Source organism: Antechinus flavipes, chromosome 2 (assembly GCF_016432865.1).
Source record: "Antechinus flavipes isolate AdamAnt ecotype Samford, QLD, Australia chromosome 2, AdamAnt_v2, whole genome shotgun sequence".
In the NCBI taxonomy this organism is placed as follows: domain Eukaryota; kingdom Metazoa; phylum Chordata; class Mammalia; order Dasyuromorphia; family Dasyuridae; genus Antechinus; species Antechinus flavipes.
In genome coordinates this window covers 632365873-632386902 of record NC_067399.1, presented here as the reverse complement: position 1 = coordinate 632386902, position 21030 = coordinate 632365873, and the positions used below count along the sequence as shown (strand labels likewise).

The 21030-nt window shown below is 39.9% G+C and overlaps 1 protein-coding gene and 1 pseudogene across 15 annotated transcripts in view; both read right to left on the bottom strand.

The window, feature by feature from the left end:
- Window positions 1-21030, bottom strand: part of KCNMA1 (potassium calcium-activated channel subfamily M alpha 1) — an 891121-nt gene that overhangs the window by 734639 nt on the left and 135452 nt on the right. The window lies entirely within an intron of this gene.
- LOC127552302 (actin-related protein 2/3 complex subunit 1A-A-like) overlaps window positions 17290-21030 on the bottom strand; it is a 28428-nt pseudogene continuing 24687 nt past the window's right edge.

Genomic DNA, 21030 nt, shown 5'->3' with positions numbered 1-21030 from the left:
CAACAGACACCACAAAAATCGCCTATGCTGCTGATGACCTGGCTGTCCTTGAGAAACCTCCAGAACTATGCATATTCTAGCTTTTTCTTTTAATAACTATTCTTGTTTCTATCATTCATGAATCTATACAAACTCTTTTTGAATCAGTTTTGAATTCCAGCCAATAGCTTCTCTCGGGATAACAAGATCTTAAGATCACTGAATGTTCACAGTTGAAAGGCCAAATCCTCTCTACCTGAAGGAAAAACCTCTTCAGCATACTTGGCAATTATTACCTTGTGTGTGAAGCAGTAATTTTCCTGTGTCCTAAAATTACTTTACTGAACATCAAAGGGGATCAATTCATTCCAATATCTGAGATATGCTGACAGATCCCGGGCTCACATTATCTGCGCTATTCATGATTTCAGAAATTTCTATCACGGCTGTGAAAAGCCCAATAAGAGGGAAGCTCAGTTAACCTTTGCACCGTCTACGGAAGGTTTGCTTAGTAAGTGAACACTGAGCACAAGGCTGCAAGGAGAATGTTTGCTCATCTGAAGAACAGTGCATTTTAACAGCATCTTAGAAACAGTTGAAAGAGCACACACGTGGCTTATTTACATTACAACATTACAACAGGTCCAGCAGGTAATAAACACTTTGTTTGCTGTTCCTTTGAATTATAATCACAGATCAAGCATGAAAAAGGACCTTATAGATCATCTGCTGTTAGCACAGAGAGAAATCTTACGGAGTCCCTGCTTCAACCTTTTTGTTTTACGGGGGAAGAAACTGAGTCAGAGATAATAGATCGTAATAATAGTTAGTATTCCTATAATACCTACTATGTGCCAGGCACTATACTAAGGGCTTTTACAAACATTATGTTATTTGTTCCTCACAACAACTCTCATCTCCATTTTGCAATTGAGATAATTTAGGCAAAGTTTAGGGATTTACTCAAGCTCAGAGAAGTAGTAAGCACCACAGAATAGATAGGGAACAGAAGTAAAATAGTCCTTCTGGTCTCAGGTTCCACTGAGTTTGTCAGCTAGAACACCAAAGCATACTTCTCCACTTCAGCGGCAGGATTTTTCTCCCAGATGCCAACTTACTGGAAATTTGCCACCAAACAGTAGCACCCAGAGCATCTGTCCATCAGCCTATAAGAATCCTGTCCCCACAGTCCTGTGCTGGATCCAAACCAGAAACAGGAGTTTTTAGAGGCTTCATCTCCTCCCAAAGGAGCACTGACACCAGAGGCTGAAGGTGTCTCCTTGTGTTGAGTGGCAATTGGGCCTACATAAAGCCAATTCATCTGGTCTAAATCAACCTAAGATTTAGAGTGTGTGGGAGGAGGAAGGGAGACAGAGAGAGAGAGGGAGAGGAGAAAAGAAGAGAGGAAGAGAGAGAGGGAAGGAAGAAAGGGGGAGGAAAGAAGATCGAGAAAAGGCAAGGAGGCAGAAGAAGAGGAAAAGGAAGAGAGAAAAGGAGACAACTATAGGGGAAGAGGGAGAGAGAAGATAAAGGAAAAGAAGGAGAAGGAAAAGGAGAAGAAAAGGAAGAGAGTACGGGAAAAAGAAAAGGTGAGAAGGAAGAGAAGAGAAGGGTAAGAGAGAATGGTTTGGAGAAATGAAGGAAAGGGAGGAAGGGGAGGAGGGGAGGGAAGAAGGAAAGTGACATGGAAGGACAGAGAAACAGAAGGAGGGAGAGAGAGAGAGAGATAGAAACAGACAGATATAGAGAGAAGAGGGACAAAGTGGAGAAGAGGGGAAGGAAAATGAGAGGGACGATGGAAGATTTACAGATGTTTCCTCTGTAGTTGAACTCTCTCAGGAAAACAACATAGAATTTGAAAAGAGTGAGCTTTCATGACGAACATGGGGTTCAACAGTGAACCATGGAATTCAGTGGCCAAGTGTTCCTAGAACTAGGCAGATTACCTCATGCTCCAGTTTTGTCAGAGAACTCCTTGGACTTTAACCCATTCTAATCTCTGTGTTCTCTGAACTACCGTGCTTATTGTCCATGACATATAATTAGCACTTTCTCATTTAATATATCAGTCTTGTGTAATTGTTTCATTTGATATGGATTTCTTATCCAACTTCATTTGTAAACTCATTTTGGGAAGACACTTTGTCTTCTTCCCCTTCTCTTCTTTGTCAGATTTATTGATTTACTGGTTGATTAACATCCCCAAGGAGAGACAAATACCATGAGAACAATATAGGTAGAATCGGCCCCTCATAAGTCCTGTTCTCCCTGTAACTAAATGAAAGTACCCAATTATAGCAGAACCCATTAGAGGTAGAAAAGACCCTGGAAATGATGAAATCCAACCCCTTATTTTATAGTAGAGAAAACTCAGGAAGGAGAATGGCTTAGCCAAGGTCATGTAACGAGGGTTAATAGAAGAATCAGGACAAGGATCATGGAATCCAGATGAAAGTTGGAAGGACCTTAGTGGAGATCTAATCTAGTCCCTTCATTTTAAAGATGAGAAAACCAACATGTAGGGGGAAAAAAAAAACTGACATAGCTATGATCATACCGGTAAAAAGAGACGATATTCAAACTCAGCTTCTATGACTCCAAATTTGGTGTTTTTTCTATTCTCAGGGTTGTTGTGAGGATTAAATGAGGTAATAATTGTAAAATGTTTAGCCCATTTCCAAGCACATAGTAAGTGCTACATAAATGTTAGCCATTATCATCTTCACTATTGCCCCACCCTATCTTTCCTAGATCTAGGCCCAAGTCACCTGTCTTCCAGTCCATAGATCATTCCACTTCATCAGGATTTCTCATTTTGTGGGAGGAAAAAACCCTTTAGTATTCTGATAATGTTCCAGGGAGGATTCTTTTTGAAGAAAGAGAGAGGAAACACATCTAGGAGATGGGATAGAGCATAGAAAGGCATATAAAAAGACTAGGAGAAAAAAGTCAAGTGGCCTAAACTTGGCCTTTTCCCATAAGGAGTCAAAGATAGATCTCCAGATGAAAGGAAGTGGGATTGGGGCAGCTTCCAATGACAGGTCTAGCCAGAAAAGATCCTAAGCTATGAGGTTAATGCAACTGCCCAGAGCTGACTTTTACTTAAGTGCTGGGAAGATGACTCCAATCCCTCAATTTTATTTAATCAAAGCAAAGAATTCATTATGATTTGGTACAGTTCATTCATCAGACAGACTTAAATATTTGATAACCTAGCAGCTAAATTTTTTATGTTATAGCAAGAAGCAAGGACCATTGACAGCCTCTCTATCTCCCCTTTATCCCTCCCCCATCACCATTTCTCTCTTCTCATCCTAGGTAGCATCCTGGGGGTCAGAACAAAGGCAGAGGCAAAGGGAAGTTAGCGGCCTGGTCATTCAGGGAAACCAAGATATATCCAGATCTGTCTAAAGAGAAGCCCTGCTTCTTCACAGTCATTGTGAATATGTCTTCTTTGGGAATCTTCAGGGTCAAATGGTTAGATAATGCCATTATATTGAATTTGTAAAGTAGACAGTTGAAAGGATGTGAGAAAGAGAGATAGAGACAGGCTGAGAGATACACAGAGGGAGAAAAGGGCAGGAGAGCATACATAGTCACAAGAGAGGAATCCAAGAATTCTGAATTGCTTATTGGCAAAACAAACCATGAATTTACAAAAACTAGCAAGTTGTCCCATATATCCTGCTCCAAAGAGTAGACCCATCACTATATTTAAAGTTTTTGATATTCATAGAATGAGAGCTTGAGAAATGGAAGTCACTTAGAGGTCACAAAGTCCAAATTGCCTCATTTTGCAATTAAGAAAACCAAGGCCTAAAAGAGCAAGTTACTTGCCTGTGGTTATACAAGTAGTGACTGAGTTGGGATTCCAACTCAAGTCTGCTACCTTCAAAATTGGACTAATCCAACCTAATCTAACAAACACTTATTAAGCCCCTACTTTGTTCCAAGCACAATACTAGGCACTGGAGATGCAAAGACAAAATTAAAAATCTCCTTACTCATGGGGAGCTTACTGTGGAGATACAACATGTGGAAAGGCAAGAGTAGACATGAATATTTGAAAAGATCAGGAAGTGTTCCATGGGCTGAGTCTAAATGAAAACTAGGAATTCTAAGAGGTGACAATGTACTCCACACATGGGAAACAGGCCTTTGGTTTCCTTTTTTAGCATTACATTTTCACTGTGGTCAAACAGTTCCTCTTTACAGCTAATTTTAATTCCTCAAATTTAGCACAGTGCCTGACACAAAGTAAATGTTTAATAAATAAATGCTTGTCTACTTGACTGTAAAGTTAACTTGATTCTCCAACCCTCTCCTCTTTGAATTTATCTCTTTGTCTCAGTCTCTGTTTCTCTTCCTCCTCTCTCTTTTCCTCCCTCTTTTCCTCCCTTCTTCTCTCCCTCCCTCTCTCTCCCTGTCTCTCTTCTTCCCTCCCTCCTCCATTTTTTCCGTCTGTCTGCCTCAGTCTCTCACACATTGAAATCAGCAATCTTTTATCAACTTTTAAACAGCTTCTTCCTTAATTTCCATATGGCTAACAAGCCACCTACTCTGCCTTCATTCTCCAAAATCCCTCCTTGTTTTTCTCCTATCCCAATAATGGGCAGTCAGTCACATATGAAATATTTAATGGGACCCGGTCAACATTCACTCAATTAATGTGCACAAGTGCTTAGAAAAACCAAGAGGATGCTTTTTCATTCAGATATCCAGCAGAGATTTCCATTTTAATTTCTTCTTAATTGGATACACTGCTAACAATTCACCAGAAATCTCTCTCTGGCTCCTTCTCTTCTCTCCTGTTATCACCTCTTAAAGGGGGAGTCTATGGTGTTTGCTGGAAAATAAAAGAAATGCTACACAAGAACATTCTTCCACCTGTCACTATTCATCTTTAGGCTAATGAGGGAAGGTGGCCCTCACACTGGCCTCCCTCCATCAATGTAAGACTTCTTTAAGCAGTTACTGTGGATGGACTAGACAGCTTTTCCTCCATGGAAAGACATCAGGAATCCATGAAAGCAAATTCCTACTCCAGTTTGACTGTCTTTCTGGCTTTTGATTGAGTCCTATCTCTGATTAACACACATACTTACTGGAAGTGGGGACAGTGATCCTCAAACTTTTTAAATAGGGGGCCAGTTTACTGTCCCTCAGACTGTGGGAGGGCCGGACTATAGTAAAAACAAAACCTTTGTTTTGTGGGCCTTTAAATAAAGAAACTTCATAGCCCTGGGTGAGGGGGATAAACGTCCTCAGCTGCCGCAAATTATATTTGTTTTCAACTGCTTCTGGTGATGAATTTGGTGTCTATAATAGGGTTTCTTAAACTTTTTTCACTTGTGATACCTTTTCACCTGAGAAAATTTTACATGATCCTGAGTGTGTAAGTATATAAAATAGGGTACAAATCAAACATTTACTGACAACAAATCATAATTTCATGATTCCCACATTCAGTTACAAAACCCCTTATGGCTCATGAGCCACAGTTTAAGAACTGAGATATAGGACCTTGTTATGGGGAGAAAGTAGCAAAGTTTTGTTTTTCCATTTGTCTGAGAATTCAATTGAATTAGAAGAAGAGGGAACCTGCACAAGAGTCACCTAATTAATAGAATTCATGTTCTTGGCTTTTCTTGTTAGAGATGTCATGGCTTTTCCTTGTACGAGCTCCCCAAGACCCGAGGTATTCAAACAGAGTTTGGATCCCTGGAAAACCTTGTCAGTTAAGCAACCCAAGTAACCAACTTCTCAGACCCCTTCCAATTCTGTGATTCCATGATTCTCTACCCCAAATCAATCAATCAACAGACATTTATTAAGTACCTACTATATACCAAGCACTAAGCTAAAGATTGAACAAGCAGGAAGTAAAATGAGCAGCAATTATTTATTTGGTGTTAGTGAAGAACTAATCAGACATTTATAATAATAATACTTAGAGCCCCCTTGTGGTGCTGCCCTTGGGACAAGTTCAAGCCACATTCCCATTAAACTTCTGGATTTCCCCCAACTTGGACTGTGATCAAATTTCTACAAAATCCAGAAGCAGGTAGGGAATATTTGCACAGGGCTCCAAAGTGGAGGAACCTCATATATTTGACTGGAATACAGACTGAAAATGCTCAAAGAGGGTTCCACTGGGGATAAGGGAGCAAGGAGAGAAACATATACAGAGAGAAATCATGGATAAGTATAAAAAGATAAGTAGATGACAGGAAGAGATAGATTGATTGATAAATTGATGATTGGATTTATGATTTCATTGGCAAAAGTAATTCCTGAATGAGGAAACTCTCTCAATCAATGAAGCTCAAGACTTTGTCTACAACTTTTCATTGTAAAGTGTTGCCTGGGGTACTAAACTGAAGTTTAGTGGCTTTTCCAGAATCACCAAATTAAAATTAGAAGCAGGATTTAATGCCAGAGGCCTTCCTGACCCTAAGACCTCCTCTCTGCCCACTGTTGTTTAAGCCTTTTGCAGACAATATTTTATAAACTCTTCAAAATGGCCCTATAGAGATTATTATCTCCATTTTGCATATAAAGAAACAATATCAGAGAAATTAACTGACCTCTGGACGGTCACATGACTAATGTCAGAGATAGATCATTTTAGTCCAATTTTAGCTTCTTTCTACCCCTTGAGGAGGTCATGCTGATAATCCTCACTTTTTTGCTAATGTCTTCTGTCTCAGATTATTCCCAGTTGAACCAGTATTAGTCTTGCATGTGCATAGCTGTTCCCACAATACCCTGAGCACCTTGAAAACAGGATCTGGTTTTGCTTTTCTTTCTATTTCCATTTCTTAGCATAGTACCTAAGATATAGTAAGAGTTTAATAAATATTAACTTGTCCATTTGACTTATTGAATCAAAGCCAACTTCATATGCATACTGAGGGTCATTTGATAAAGTCCAACTCTTTTTAATCTTCCATTAACATAAAATCCAGCTAGGGTGCCTGTAGAATCAGGCCTAGAAGGATTTAAGGAGAGGGAAGAGCATTGGAGAAAGGTATCTCCTGTGGCTGAGACTTCAACCTGAGAGTTCTACCCCCTAGCTTTCTAGGAGCAAACAGAATGCTGAGCTGCCCCAGCCCTGGAAAGGAAATCTGTCTCCTCATACTTCCTTCTTCCTACTCTAGATCCTGCCAGATATCTCATCCTCCAACCATCATGTGTCATCCAGGACCATCAGCCACTAGTGGCCAATAACCCAAGCGGTCAAATATTAGAGGTAGGGTAGAGTAAAGGATGGAGCACGTCCCTGATGGAAGCTGCCTCCCCAGCTCAGAATGTCTGTCTCTGGTACCCTATTCTAAAGAAACAGCCCATGCACCCCGAGTGGAGACGGTTAAACTACCATCTGCATCAGTTAAACACTGATTTAGTGATGTTTGGAGCTAATTTACATTAAAACTGATTTCCGTTCATCATCTGGACCTCTTCAGGCAGGAAATCATTCAAACATCCGTACTCCCTACCAAGTGTTGTAATTAAAAAATCCCTTCCAGGGGACATCTTGCACTTTATTTTTTCCAACTTTAGGATTTGGGATGATCAGTAGAATGATGCTAGTGGGTAGGGGGAAAAACACTAAACTGTTACTCAGAAGAGCGGTATTCAAATCTCCATTCTAATAATAGTAATAACCAACATTTGTAGAGCACCTATCACTTTGTACTAGTCATTGTGCTATACATTTTATGATTATTATCTCATTTGTCTTTCACAATAACCCTGGGAAGAACGGGATGTTATTGTCCCCATTTTACAGATAAAGAAATTAAGGCAGATAAAGGTTAAGTGATTTGCCCAGCATCACACAGCTTGTATGCATAGGAGACATATTTGAACTCAGGACTTCCTGAGTCCAGGCCCATCCACTCCCAATTCAATCCATTGTACCACCTAGATGCCCCTAGTTCTGCTACAAACCAGCTCTATAAGTTCTAGACAGGTAATCTCTTCACTCTAAATCAATAGGTTTAAATCTCTCCTGAGAGATTTAGACTAGATGGGTTCTTGCTCAAAATGAAAATCTGAGATCCCTTTCTCACCAAGATTCTGTAATTTCCCTTTCTTTCTCTAATCAACAAGCCCCTAGAAGGGGAGTGAGTAGTTACAGATCCCTGTGAGCAGGGGCATTTAGTAACTTAGGCTAATAACAGTAATTTTTAGATAACTTTATCAGAATTATTGGTCAGGAATAAGGAGTAGAGAGATTATTTCAAAAGATTTCTCAAAGAAACTTTGTCTCAAAAAGTGAAATGATAAAAGTCAATGCAACAAACAGACACATACAGTAGTAGAAAGGCTAGGAATCACCATCCATTTTGAGGTTCAGGTCCTTCATTCCTCTTCAATTCCAATTCTAACTCTAGATTTTGCCATCATATCTCAGCTGCCTTCTCAGCCTGGAATATCTCCCCAATCCTTGGAGCCTTCTCACCTGGCTGTGTTTCCAGGTACCCCCTCCTCCCTTTGGTGAGTTTCTCCTGGAACTTTCATTTTGAGGAAGGGACTAAATTAGCCATTCTTTATTCCTATCCTGGATTTGCCAGCCTTCACCATCATATTCCCACCAGGGCACTTCCCACCCTTTATGTTCCATTTTATATACTGATCTCTCCTATTAGAAGGACTCACTCCTTGAGATCAATAAGTTTCTTTCTAATTGTATTTGTAACCCCAGCACTTAGCAGAATGCCTGACACAAAGTGGGCACACAATGAATGTTTGTTGACCTGGATTGACTTAATTTTACTCTCCCCTGTGTTACCTCGTAGTGTAATCAAAGATGAGAACTTGTTTTTATTCCATTTGACCAACGTTTATTAAACAGTCCCTTTCTATAATAAAGATCAAATAGTCCCAACCCCAGAGGAGTAATCAGATAAGTAAATATCAGATAACTAGAATAGGAAGAGAACACTAAACTGGGAGAGTTAAGGAGGAACTAAAACACTAGGTATAGAGAGCATCTTGTATAAATGAAAAGAGACATAAAAGAAATATCACATCTGGGGAATAGCATAATCTAGTTTAATTAGAGGATGTTTTCTTACTCTGTATGTCAGTCAACAAGAGTTTGTTAAGTATATAAAATGTGCCAGAAACCATGCTATATAAAATAAAAAACAGAACAGTAACTAGGATGGGATCATTGGGCCTTTCCCCCCAGGGAGCCAAAATTTAAAGGCATGTGCATTAAAGTCTGCAGCATAAATTCTACCTTATTCTTCCTCTGTAGCCTCCCACCAGTTTTCCAAGAAGCAGCTCCATCATGGAACAAGGTCTCTAGGTACACATATCCACATACACACTTTAACTTCTCCAAGAGTCAAAATTTCCAAGTATGATTCAGCAGAGGAGGAAGAAGAAAGTTGGATTATATAATCCCTAAGGTCTTTCCTAGCTCCAAAATTCTATGATCTTTAAAATATTTATTGAGTAGGAGATCAATGCTCAATACTATATTAGTCACTCCAGAAATGGACAAAGTATAAAACTGCAGTCCTTATCTTCATAGGCACTGGAAGTAAAATGCGCACATACAAAATTAAATTAAGTTAATAAATAAAAAGTTAAATAAAATGAAAGATAAAAATATGATATGTGTGGGGGGAAAATGATGCCATAAAAGATCAGAAAAGGAAGACCATAGTCACTGTCCTGTACTATTTTTACTGTTTTATATTTTTACAGAGGTATCAGGACTTGAGTTGAACTCTACAGAATAAGTCATGGTTATTTTTCACAATAAAAAAATAGGACATCTAGGTTGTACTGTTGATAGAGTGCCAGTCCAGAAGCTAGGAGGACCTGAGTTCAAATCTAACCTCAGACACTTATTACCTGTGTGTTCCTGGGCAAATCACTTAACCCGGTTTGCCTCATTTTCTGGATCTGTAAAATGAGCTGCAAAAGGAAAAAGGAATTCCCTCCATTATCTTTGCCAAGAAAACTCCAGATGAGGTCACAGTGACAGAACCAACCAATAAAACAATAACAATTTTTGTAATTACTTAGAACCCATCAATTCCCTTGCCCCTTAGCCTTGGCTGAGTTTCTCATTGAAGCCTTCAGTAAAAACCCTAATTCTGATCAGGTTCAGGAAGGACACTGAGGAATCGAGAGAGGAATCCAGAAAGGAGGACAATTAGCCTGAGCCAGCCAGTTCTGAGCTGGAAAAGTCAAAAAGACTGCCCCCGGGCAGAGCTGCAGGGTTTCTTCTTCCTATTGTTCAGTACCAAGATGTGACTTTCAAGCAGTTCCAACTGGAGAGGAATGCTCTGAGCAATCACAGGCAAAATCCTCCAAATCCTTAGAAAGAATCCTGGAACTGGCTCTTCTGGGTCTTTGCTTTGGGGCATGATACTAAAGTATCTGGGTACTATCAGCCCAAAGCCATTTCCCAGGATATGTCATATTTCTAAGAGAAACAATGATTGCTTTTATAAAAGCCACTGGAGCCATGGAGGCTTACTATAGAAGAAACTGTATCTGACCTGGACTGAGAAGGCCATTAAGTAGCTGAATATCCTTAAGCACACCTCCTCAGCTCTTGGGGTTTGGGTATTCTCTTCTGGAAAATGGGTCCAAACTATCTAGACTCTCCATCACAGCAGGATGTTTAACTACAGCACTTCATGAATTGTAAAGCTCTATATAATAAGCATGTGCTATCATTATATTGCCAGCCTAGGAGAAAGTTGAGGATACACCGTAAAAATGGGCCTTTCTATGTTAGCCTGCACAAGTAGTGAATGGCTAATCCTTTATGGCTAATCAATCAACAAACATGTATTAGACTCCAGCTATGTGTTCTAGGTGCTGTAGAAACAAACACAAAATAAGCCCTCAAGAGGCTACCGTTCTCCCTAGGGTGGTGGATACTACATAATAATGGTTAGCATTTGTTGGTCATACACAAAACAAGTGGACAGAGAACTGGGGAAGGAGGACTACTAGCAACTGGAGTAATCCATAAAGGCTTCTGGTGGAAAGTAGCCCTAAATCTCTAATCCTAATAGTCTTGTCTCTGCCCACTCCGATCTACTCAGTTACAAAATGATCTTGCAAGGGCCTAAATCTGACCAAAGAATTCCTAGTCAAAATTTTTAGTGGTTCTCTATTGCCTCTCATATAAACCACATATAAATTCCACAGCCAGACATTTAAAGTCCTCTAAAATTTGATTCCAACATACCTTCCCAGATTCCCTTCACTGTGATTTCTTCATGTACTTTACATTCCAGCCAAACTGGCCCCACTTAGCTATTCCTTGAACTTGACATGCCATCCCCACATTTTTTATTATTCCTTGAACTTGACATGCACATCCCCTAATTTTTTTACAAGCTGTCCACAATGCCTGGGCATTTTCCCTCCTCAGCTTTGCCTCTCAGAATCCTTGGTTTGCTTAGATGCTGCCTCTTCTGGGAAGCCTTTCTAGATTCCCCCAAGCTAAATAAAGTTTTCTCTCTATTCATATAATCGCTGCCTGGACCAGGACTGGATGAACCATAACAACTAAACCCTTGAAAAAATACAAAGAAAGAAAACTTTCCTTCACTCAGCATGCAACCTAGACAAGAGATTCAGGTTACCAAGTGGATAGATGGTCTATGATGATGTCAATAGAAGCTTCACATCAATGGGGTGAAAAAGGCAAGGACTAACTGGAAGGATCACTGAGTCTGTCTGGACATCAGCTTCCTTAACCAGGGTGGACTATATCTCCAATATAAGAATCAAGAGAACAGGCAAATTAAATTCCCAGATTATAACTTAGTTTTTGCTTTTTTTATTAAATAAATATATTTATTTTATATGCATTTGTGATTAGCTTCTCCCATTATCTATCTCCAAATTGAACCTAAGGAAGAATGGAAAGGAGTGTGAGAGAAATAGGTGGAAGGAAGGAAAAAAGGAAAGGAAAGAAGGAAGAACTAAAGAGAAGGGAAGAAAAGGGGGAAGGAAGGAAGGAAGGAAGGAAGGAAGGAAGGAAGGAAGGAAGGAAGAAAGAAAGAAAGAAAGAAAGAAAGAAAGAAAGAAAGAAAGAAAGAAAGAAAGAAAGAAAGAAAGAAAGAAAGAAAGAAAGAAAGAAAGAAATGAAGGAAGGAAGGAAGGAAGGGAAGAAGAATGAAGAGAGAAAGAAAAAAGAAAGGAAAGAAGAATGAAGAGAGAAAGAAAGAAAGAAATAGAAAGAGGGAAGGAGGAAGGGAGGGAGGAAGGGAGAAAGGGAAGAAGAAAGGAAGACTTCAACATAAACATGCATGGTCCAGAAAAACAAATTTGCACATTGGCTACATTTGAAAATGTATGTCTCCTTCTGCATTTTGTGTTATGACTGTGCCTACTTATCTGGAAAAATATGAGTGTACCACAGAAAACCTATTGTCCTCTGACAGAGTTTCATCCCTGGCATAACAATTATTGTGTCCTAGAATCCTCCAAATCTCTGAAGCTACAGAGCTAGTATTTTTCCAAATATTCCTTCTACTCACACATCCCACCCCGGCAGGGTCTCCTATAGCCCTGAAATCCAGATAATTCTGTGGCCACACCATTTTCCTGGTAGTCTTTTTCTACATGTGGGCCAGGAGATGTGTTCCTTTCTATCTGGCTCAGCAAACACCATGTGCCCTGTTCTCCAATGTGCAAAGTCAACAGTTGCCCAGCTACTTTCCCTTCCTCCCTCATCCTTCATCCATGAAGCGAATGGATTACCATGGATATTTGCCACAAGAAGGTAAATGTTCCAGATAAGAAATGGGGTGAAGAAGTATATCCCTCATACAGTTTCCCATCTCTTCCTAAGAGACCTGTTCTGCAAGGATAAGTAAAGGTGATGATATTTATCAAGCCAACTGCTTACAAGGACTAAAAATACTTTAATAGTCTTCTTGGCAATGATAGATAGACAGACAGACAGAAAGAAAGACAGATAGACAGACAGAGAGGTAGATAGATAGATAGATGATGGAGAGTGAGAGAGAGAAAGAGAGAGAGAGAGAGAGAGAGAGAGAGAGAGAGAGAGAGAGAGAGAGGAGGGAGAAAGAAAGAAAGAAATAGAAAGAGGGAAGGAGGAAGAAAGAAGATGATGGATAGATGATGGATGGATAAATAGAAGAATGGATGATAGCTAGATAGGATGGATGAATAGATAGAGAGAGAGAGAGGTAAAAGGATGGATGGATGGATGCATAGATAGACTGACAGATAAAAGGATGGATGGATAGATAGATGGACAGATAGATGATAGAAACATGGATGGATGAATAAATAGATAGATGACAGAGATGAAAGAAAGAAAAAAAGAAAGAAAGAAAAAAAGAAAGAAAGAAAGAAAGAAAGAAAGAAAGAAAGAAAGAAAGAAAGAAGTAGAGAGAGAGGAAGAGAGGGAGAAAGGGAAGGAGAGGAAGGAAGGAACGAAAGAAGGAAGGAAGGAAGAGAGAGAAAGAATTAAAATGTAAACATTTTTAAGGATACTGTCTCTTGCTTTAAAGAACTTGGAATTAGATGGAGGGAGGTTGGGAGAGAGATGATTGATAACATACACACCCCTTAAGTAGTTACTTCCATGATGATTAACAGCTCTATATGTCTTCCTTACCAACTGGTCTGGAACTTGATGAAAGGGTTCAGGGCATGGGAATGGGGAGAAGGATCCAAGGGAGAGGAGAGGATGGCAGGGATACGCAAGCCCACGGGTAGTGTCACACTTTAAGTGTGCTGACAGTCTCTCCTTCTAAGCCTCTTCTAAACAAAAAGAAGCGGTATTCTGTCACACAGCGGGCAAAGAGATCTGTCAACAGAGCCCGCCTGTGGCAGCTACCCTGGTCCCACTGTCCATCTGTCCAGAGCCTGCCTGCTGACAAAGGAGCCATGTGGGCCCTTCCTTCCAGTCCCCTGAGGTCCCCTCCCGCCCAGGAGGAGCTGCCAACACCATGTCCCCATGCCAAGCGATCTGAGATGCCAAGAGGACTCTCAACAATATGAAGGGACCAGAGGCCACACAGGGACACAAGTTCAGCACCCAAGGCCAGGCCTGTGCCCTGGAGGCTGGGAGAGCCGCTGCCCGGCCCAAGCTCCCTGTAACTTCAGCCCTCCCTTCTCTGAAAGGCCCAGGTGGCTGTTGTGGGGGAACCACGGGGCAGGGGGAGGGAGGGCAGCTGCAGAGTCAGTCTGGAGAGGACACCGTGCTCCCACCCCGGTGCTAACGAGCTGCCCACACTTGTTCCCAGCGTGGCCAGAGATACAGTCCGCTTGCTGACACTTCACTTGAACTATTTTCCAATTACGTTGGGAGGGCTCGGCCTCCTATCAGCTTTCAGGAGGGGGAGCTTTTCTGCCTACTCATCCTCACCCACCCATCCCCAGCGCCCGGGCTCGGTCCAGAGAGGCACTGGGCCATTTTTTCAGCCTGTCCCAAGTCAGATTCATTTATAGAATTCAGTGTAGACTGTGGCCTTAAAAAATGGTAGGGAACAACTAGGTGCTAAGATATGCATGTAATACACCTATACAGAACTTCCCACTCAAGCAAACTACCAGATGTAAAAAACCCAGAGAGACAAAACAGATCACTTAGGAAAGGGGTTCCTAATGTTTTGGGATGTCCTGGATCCACTTGGCATTCTATGGATCCCTTCTCAGAAACACGTGTTAACTGCATAAAATATCTAGGATTGCAAAGGAACTTCATTATATTGAAAAATAGTAACTAAACTATTTTTAAAAAAACCTTTGCAGAATACAGGTTAAAAACTCATTAAGAGTTAAGAATTCCTAAACTTCTGCTCTTTTAATGTTCTAATCCTCCATGGCCCCATTTGGGATTTTCTTAACAAAGGTACTAAGAGTGGTTTGCCGTTTCTCCAGCTCAATTTACAAATGAGGAAACTGAGGCAGACAAAGTGAAGTTGACTCATCTTCCTATCTCCAGATTGGCAACCCATCCATTACACTAGTAGCGGCAACTAAGTTTTAGAAGGCATTTATTTGGAACAAAATCAGGGTGGAGGGTAACAGAAGAAATAATGGTTTTATAGAACTTATTTCTAAATCTATGAACCCATGAATCTAAAGGCCTAAGATCACTGGACAGGCAGAAATAAATGAAATTGATTAATCTTCCATTTTACAGATGAGGAAACTGAGGTCCAACGACTCTACAAACTCTAAGTTATGGGATCAGAAACTTGGAAATAGAAATGACCTCAATTATTGATACCAATAAATATCCTCATTTTACAGAAGAAATTTGGGTCCAGAAAGATGACCTGAGATATAAGTAAAAAAGCTGAGATTTGAACTCAGCTCCATTGCTCCTAATTTCCAATTTCTTTCAGTCATCAGAAAGAAAACACTAGTCTCTTCCTTTGAAACCGATTTATTCTACCTTCAACCTTCACCTAGCCGGAATTCTTGAGTTTGGGGTTGTTTTTCAAGATACCACCAGCGGTAAGTTCTGCGGTGATTCCTCCCTTGACACCTGAAGTAGTTCTGCCGTCGAGGGCTCCGCTGGATTCTGGAAGCAGCCTGCCTTCAAGGTGGTGGATGGTTTGAAAGACCACAGGGGGATGCCCAAGATGCAGCCTGGGACCTGCAGAGATATGTGTTCTCTCTCCTTCTCTGGCTTGGCTTATATGTGTCACCTTGAGCCGGGCTCGCTCTCCGCTCGGCGCCCCAGTTTCTCTGTTTGTACAACAGTGCTCCTCGTCCCCTCCTCTTTCCCTCCCCCCAAATCCTTTATGCTATTATTAAATGGCACAGTAACTAAAAGAGGTCAGTGCTACAATGAATTCTCCCTACATACCCAAGGTTCTTCAAGGGGCCAGGCAGAGAGCTCAATGTGGGACAGAGGTTCCTATTTACAGAGCATTAGAGGGAAGAGGGACATCCCACAGGCAGCCTTGTAAATACTACATGGACATGTTCAGAGTTAGAGAATGATATCCTGGAGAGAGACTGGAGGGGGGAAAATGTTTTAAATGTAGGACTCACTCAAGGAGAAAATAGGTTTTAAAAATTGATATTAAAACACATACAAACACACACACATACACATGCATCCCCCAAGTCAGGCAATCTAATTTTAGTAGCCATTTTGCCCCAGCAAAGCACTTCGCAACCAGTTATTTTCAGAAATGCTATTAGCCACAGGGTTATTTTTAATGCCCGGAGTGTGACAGCCGTCTCTGACACAAACAGCAGCTGAAAGGCAGTAAATCCACAACCCCGGATGTTCCTTGGGTACAAGACTCCATTCAAGATGAGCTCCTCGGGTTCTTCTAACGTTTGGCCCAATTAAATCCAGGGACCCCAGTTTTTTTGCACTACCCTACCAAGGACTACACTTAGGTCCTCTGAGAAGTCAGTCCTTTTAACCTTGTTTCCCATTCAAGTCGCTATAAGAGCAATGGGTTTTCCAATGGCCAAGAGACCAGGTAACATGACTCCTAAGAGTACAACAACCTTCAATGGCTCCCTATTACTTACAAAATAAACTTTAGATCTTTTATTCCATCACTCAAGACCCTCTGTGATCAAACTACAACCAGATTGTTCTGGCTGGGTCTCCATTACCTTTCATTAACTTCCTACTCTGAAGGAAATTCCAAGAGAATATAAGCACAATAAGCCCTACTAAGCTAGAAAGTTTCAGTGTAGAAGGCTTAATGACTGGCCTTTATATTTAATCCAAGAATGAGTCTGAATTTAGAGGCTTATCACCAGAAGATTGGCATTGGCCAAGAAAGAACATTCTGAAAGGGCTAAAAGGGAGTAGAAGGCTGAGTATTTATGTTTATCACACAGTGGGCGTGTTAGAATTCCCATGTAAGTATTATCATGTTTAGCATTAAAACAATTATTCAAAAAGTATCTATTGGTGGGAAGACATGTAACTCAAGCAGAACTCGAAAAATTCTCTATATAATGTATGTAAGCAAAAATAACTCTTAAACAGCAGCCAAACTTAAATTAATTCCTTTTCTTCCTGTATTTTTTTATATTTTCCTAGCAGACAATTTACATAAAATCCCCCTCTAATTTAGCCTGACTGTTTTCCACAATAAACTACTTAAAGGGCAGCTTTGGTCAAGAATAGAATGAAATAATCAATCAAAAAGACATTATTGATGATTTTTAAAGCCAATACATCCATTAATTATGTTAAGGGAAAAAAAAAACTGCAAGAGGTATTTTGTCAGTGTTGATTCTTGCTAGAGTCACTCTGGTCTTCGTGCAAATGCTAAAGCTGTATTACACAAAATCTTTATCCTTTTAGAAAATAGAAATAGAGCTTCCCATGATTCCTAGCCCCTGGATCAAAGATTCTAAAATCTGGAAATCCCAAATCATTGCTCCATCAATGACAGGGATGCAAAAATTTGTAGCCATCTAACCTGTATACTTCATAAACATTTGAATGATAGAATTTTTGTGTAGCACTTCTAGAGCAGTGTTGTGATCCCTAGTTATGTCATTCTTTTCCATGTTGTGGAAGTATTCCATATCAGAGACGGTGCTTTGAGTGATCTGTTTTGGAATGTCTAATTTGAAGACAAAGATCAAGGAACCATGATCTTCATAATCAAACATGGAGCAATAATTACAACCAGCAGTTAACATTATTTTCAGAGACAATGGGAAGAACTCTGTTTTCAGCTGTGAAACTATGCTATTTCTGGAGACATCAGCAACTGATACAGAACTATCATGGCTGACCCAAGCAAGGAGGTTCCCAGTTGAAGAAAAATCCATCCCATGGACCCAACCACTACTTCCAATACTACCAAATTCTGACATGAATTGACCAAAAGAAATCCTGATGCTGGCTTTTCATCATGTAAGCAGAAAAATCTCTGAATTTGATGTCACAAGACCTAACAGCCAACAAAACACTGTTGGAACACCTGTCCAAACGAAAAAAAAAAAAAAGGAAAAAATTGCCTTTTTATGTTTACTCATGACCAGTCATTCTCAGACCCAAAGCAGCACACAGAAATCAGTTGAGCTCCACTACCTACAGCAAATTTATTCTCCAGGGTAGACAATTTCACAAAGGTGACTGAACTATTAATCCTCAGGATCACAGGGATTGGTTTCCAGATGCCATCTTTCTGTCTCCAGACAAAGACATGATGATCTGCACCACAAGTTACAATTTGATTACTCTTAGGAGTCTACTCAATTCTTGCCATGTGTCCACTGTATTCCTTTAATTCATAGACTTTCACCCTTTATTTCCCATTTTTCTTATAGATGTGGACTTTATAATTATTAGTGCTAAAAGCCATCTGGAGAGAATCTCTATTCCAAAAATGGTAGGTGATTGACATTAGTAAAAATTGTTGCAAGGACGTTATTTTAAGTGTTTTCAAAAGGGAAAAAAATCGGGATGCAAAAGGTTGTCAACAGGCTCTGAAAGGAGGATTCATGGACTCTGGTCAGACTCAGATAAAGTCTAGTGGGCAGCAGGAAAAAGATGGAGGGTGGGAAGGAGCAGCTGACAGGGAGCTCACAAACTCAAATTATTTGTGATGATCTTATATCTTTCTCATAGTCTCTATTATAAAGTAAATCACATAGAAGGCACTCAATAAAGACTTTAGGGAGGCTAGATCACAACTTATTCAACTGCCTGCCAGAAAAGGCCACCTGCATTTCCTATATGGGGTAGCCTCATTTACTTCAGATCCAATAAGGTTTCAGTTTAAAAAAAAATAGGTCACATTGACATATAGTGGCCAGAGGGAGGAGAGCATATTAATGACCACTGTCCATTCAGAAGCTTTCCAGAGCAAAACTATCAAATGCTGATGGATTCAAGTGGGTAGTTTCTACAAAAGAAACAATAGGGAAACTTTTTAGCACAAAGTTTTTAGATCCTTTGGGACTTTGCTTCTGGTTAATAATAGCTAGCATTTATATAGGGTTTTAAGGTAACCAAAGTACTTTTTGTTATCTCATCAAATCTTCATAACAACTATTATCCCCATTTCACAGATGAGAAAACTGAGACAGAAAGGTTAAATGAATGCCCAGAATCATTACAACTGTCTGAAATAGGATTTGTGCTCAAATCTTTCTCATCCCATGTGTGGTAGATATTATCTATCCGCCAATGAAAATATTAGTTAGGATATATGAAATGCTTTCAATTTTGTAAATATTACTTTAATAAACCCTCACAACAACCCTGTTAAGTACATGCAATTATTAACCCTTTTTAATAGATGAGGAAGCTAATGCTGAAAGCATTTAAGTAAGTTGCCCAGGATCAACAGCCAGTAAAGAACTGAAGGCCAGATTTGAATTTGGGTCTTCCCAAGTCCATGCACCATGCCACCAAAAGTCTCACTAAATCATCATAGATTCCCCAAATTCTTCAGCCTGGCTTATAGGTCTTACAGAAACCAGCTCTTGCCCACATCTCCAGTCCTTCCCACCTTCAGCAGGATTTATTATACCCCAACTCAACTAGTAGCTTTTATCTGAACATGACTCTTCATCTCCCACCTACCAACTATCCTTTAAATCTAGAATGCAATCCCTCTTGACCACTGCCTCTCAGAAACCTTGTCTTTGAGGTCCAGCTCATTCATGCCCCACTCATGAGGATTTTCCTGATCTTCCCCATTGCTAACAATCCTTCCCCACCTTGATTTTCCTTTAATTTGTTTATAGATTGAATTTCTTCTTCCTCTCACTCCCAAAAGAATGTAAATCTCTTGAGGATAGAACCTGGTTCATTTTTATCTTTGTAGCAAGGTCCCTTGCACATAGTAGGCATCTAAGAAAAGTTTGTTGACTTGAAATGAATTTAATTCTTCTATTTGGCTTCATTTTCTCCCTGCTCCACACTATATGAAATACTATTTTATTCTTCCTCAACATCCCCATTGGGTGTATCATTTTCTTTCTCAGAAACCTTTATGGACCACTCATTGCTTATCATATCAAATTTGTAGCAAGAAAACTACTCCTCCTGTGCCCAATCCGTGCTCTGATGGGGAGTGCAAGTTGCTGTAGAATTCAAAAAATGAATCGCCTTCTAATATTTTATCAAGTCAGTGTGCTACACTCCTCAGCCCAAATGTCATTCCTTAATAAATTTATATGCATTCATTTAATAAAGATGTATTAAGAGTTTCTTGTGTGAAGGACACTGCCCTAAAGCGCCATTGTGCAATGCAGGAGGTATCAAGGCAGATACTGGCACAATTCCTGCTCTCAAAGAAGTCAGAATCTGGTAGGAGAGATAAGACAAGTATCCAATTAACTAGCCAAAGTAGAATGTGACAAGTGTCATAAGAGAGGTATGAAGGCATGGGGAGTTCACAGGAGGGAGAGATGACATGCAATTGAAATCAACTCAACAAACTTTTTAAAAGTCACTTACTATGCTAGGAACTATGTTGACCATTGAGAATACAAAGAAAAAAGATATGGCCCCTGCCTTCAAAAAGCTTATATTCTACTAGGATATAAAATGCATTCTAAATAAATACAGAGCTATAAAAAGTAATTTCATGAAAGAGAAAGGGAGAAAACAAAAATGTATCAAGCATCTGCAATGTCCTAAATTCTTTACAATTACAATCTCATTTGAATCTCACAACTCTAGAAGGTAAGGGCTATTATTATCTTATATCATATTATATTATATTATAGATAACTGATAGAGTAGGTGACTTATTCATAGTCACACAGACATAAAGGATTTGAGGTCTGATTCTCACACTAAGTTCAATGATCTATCCACTAGAGCAAAAATTAGGAAAGATATCAGGTAAGAGCACCTAAACTGAACTTTAAAAAGAGCCAAGGATTCAAAGAAGAGGGAAGAAGGCAGCATCTAATATGTGCAAAAGTATGGCTCTACAATATGGAAGATCACTTTAAGCTAAGAAAAATATTTAATGTTTTATAAAAAAGATGGCACCTGATAGAGGGCTTAAAAGATTATGATTTCCAGAGACTAGACTAAAGGAAAAGCAGAAATATTTCAGTTAATGGAAA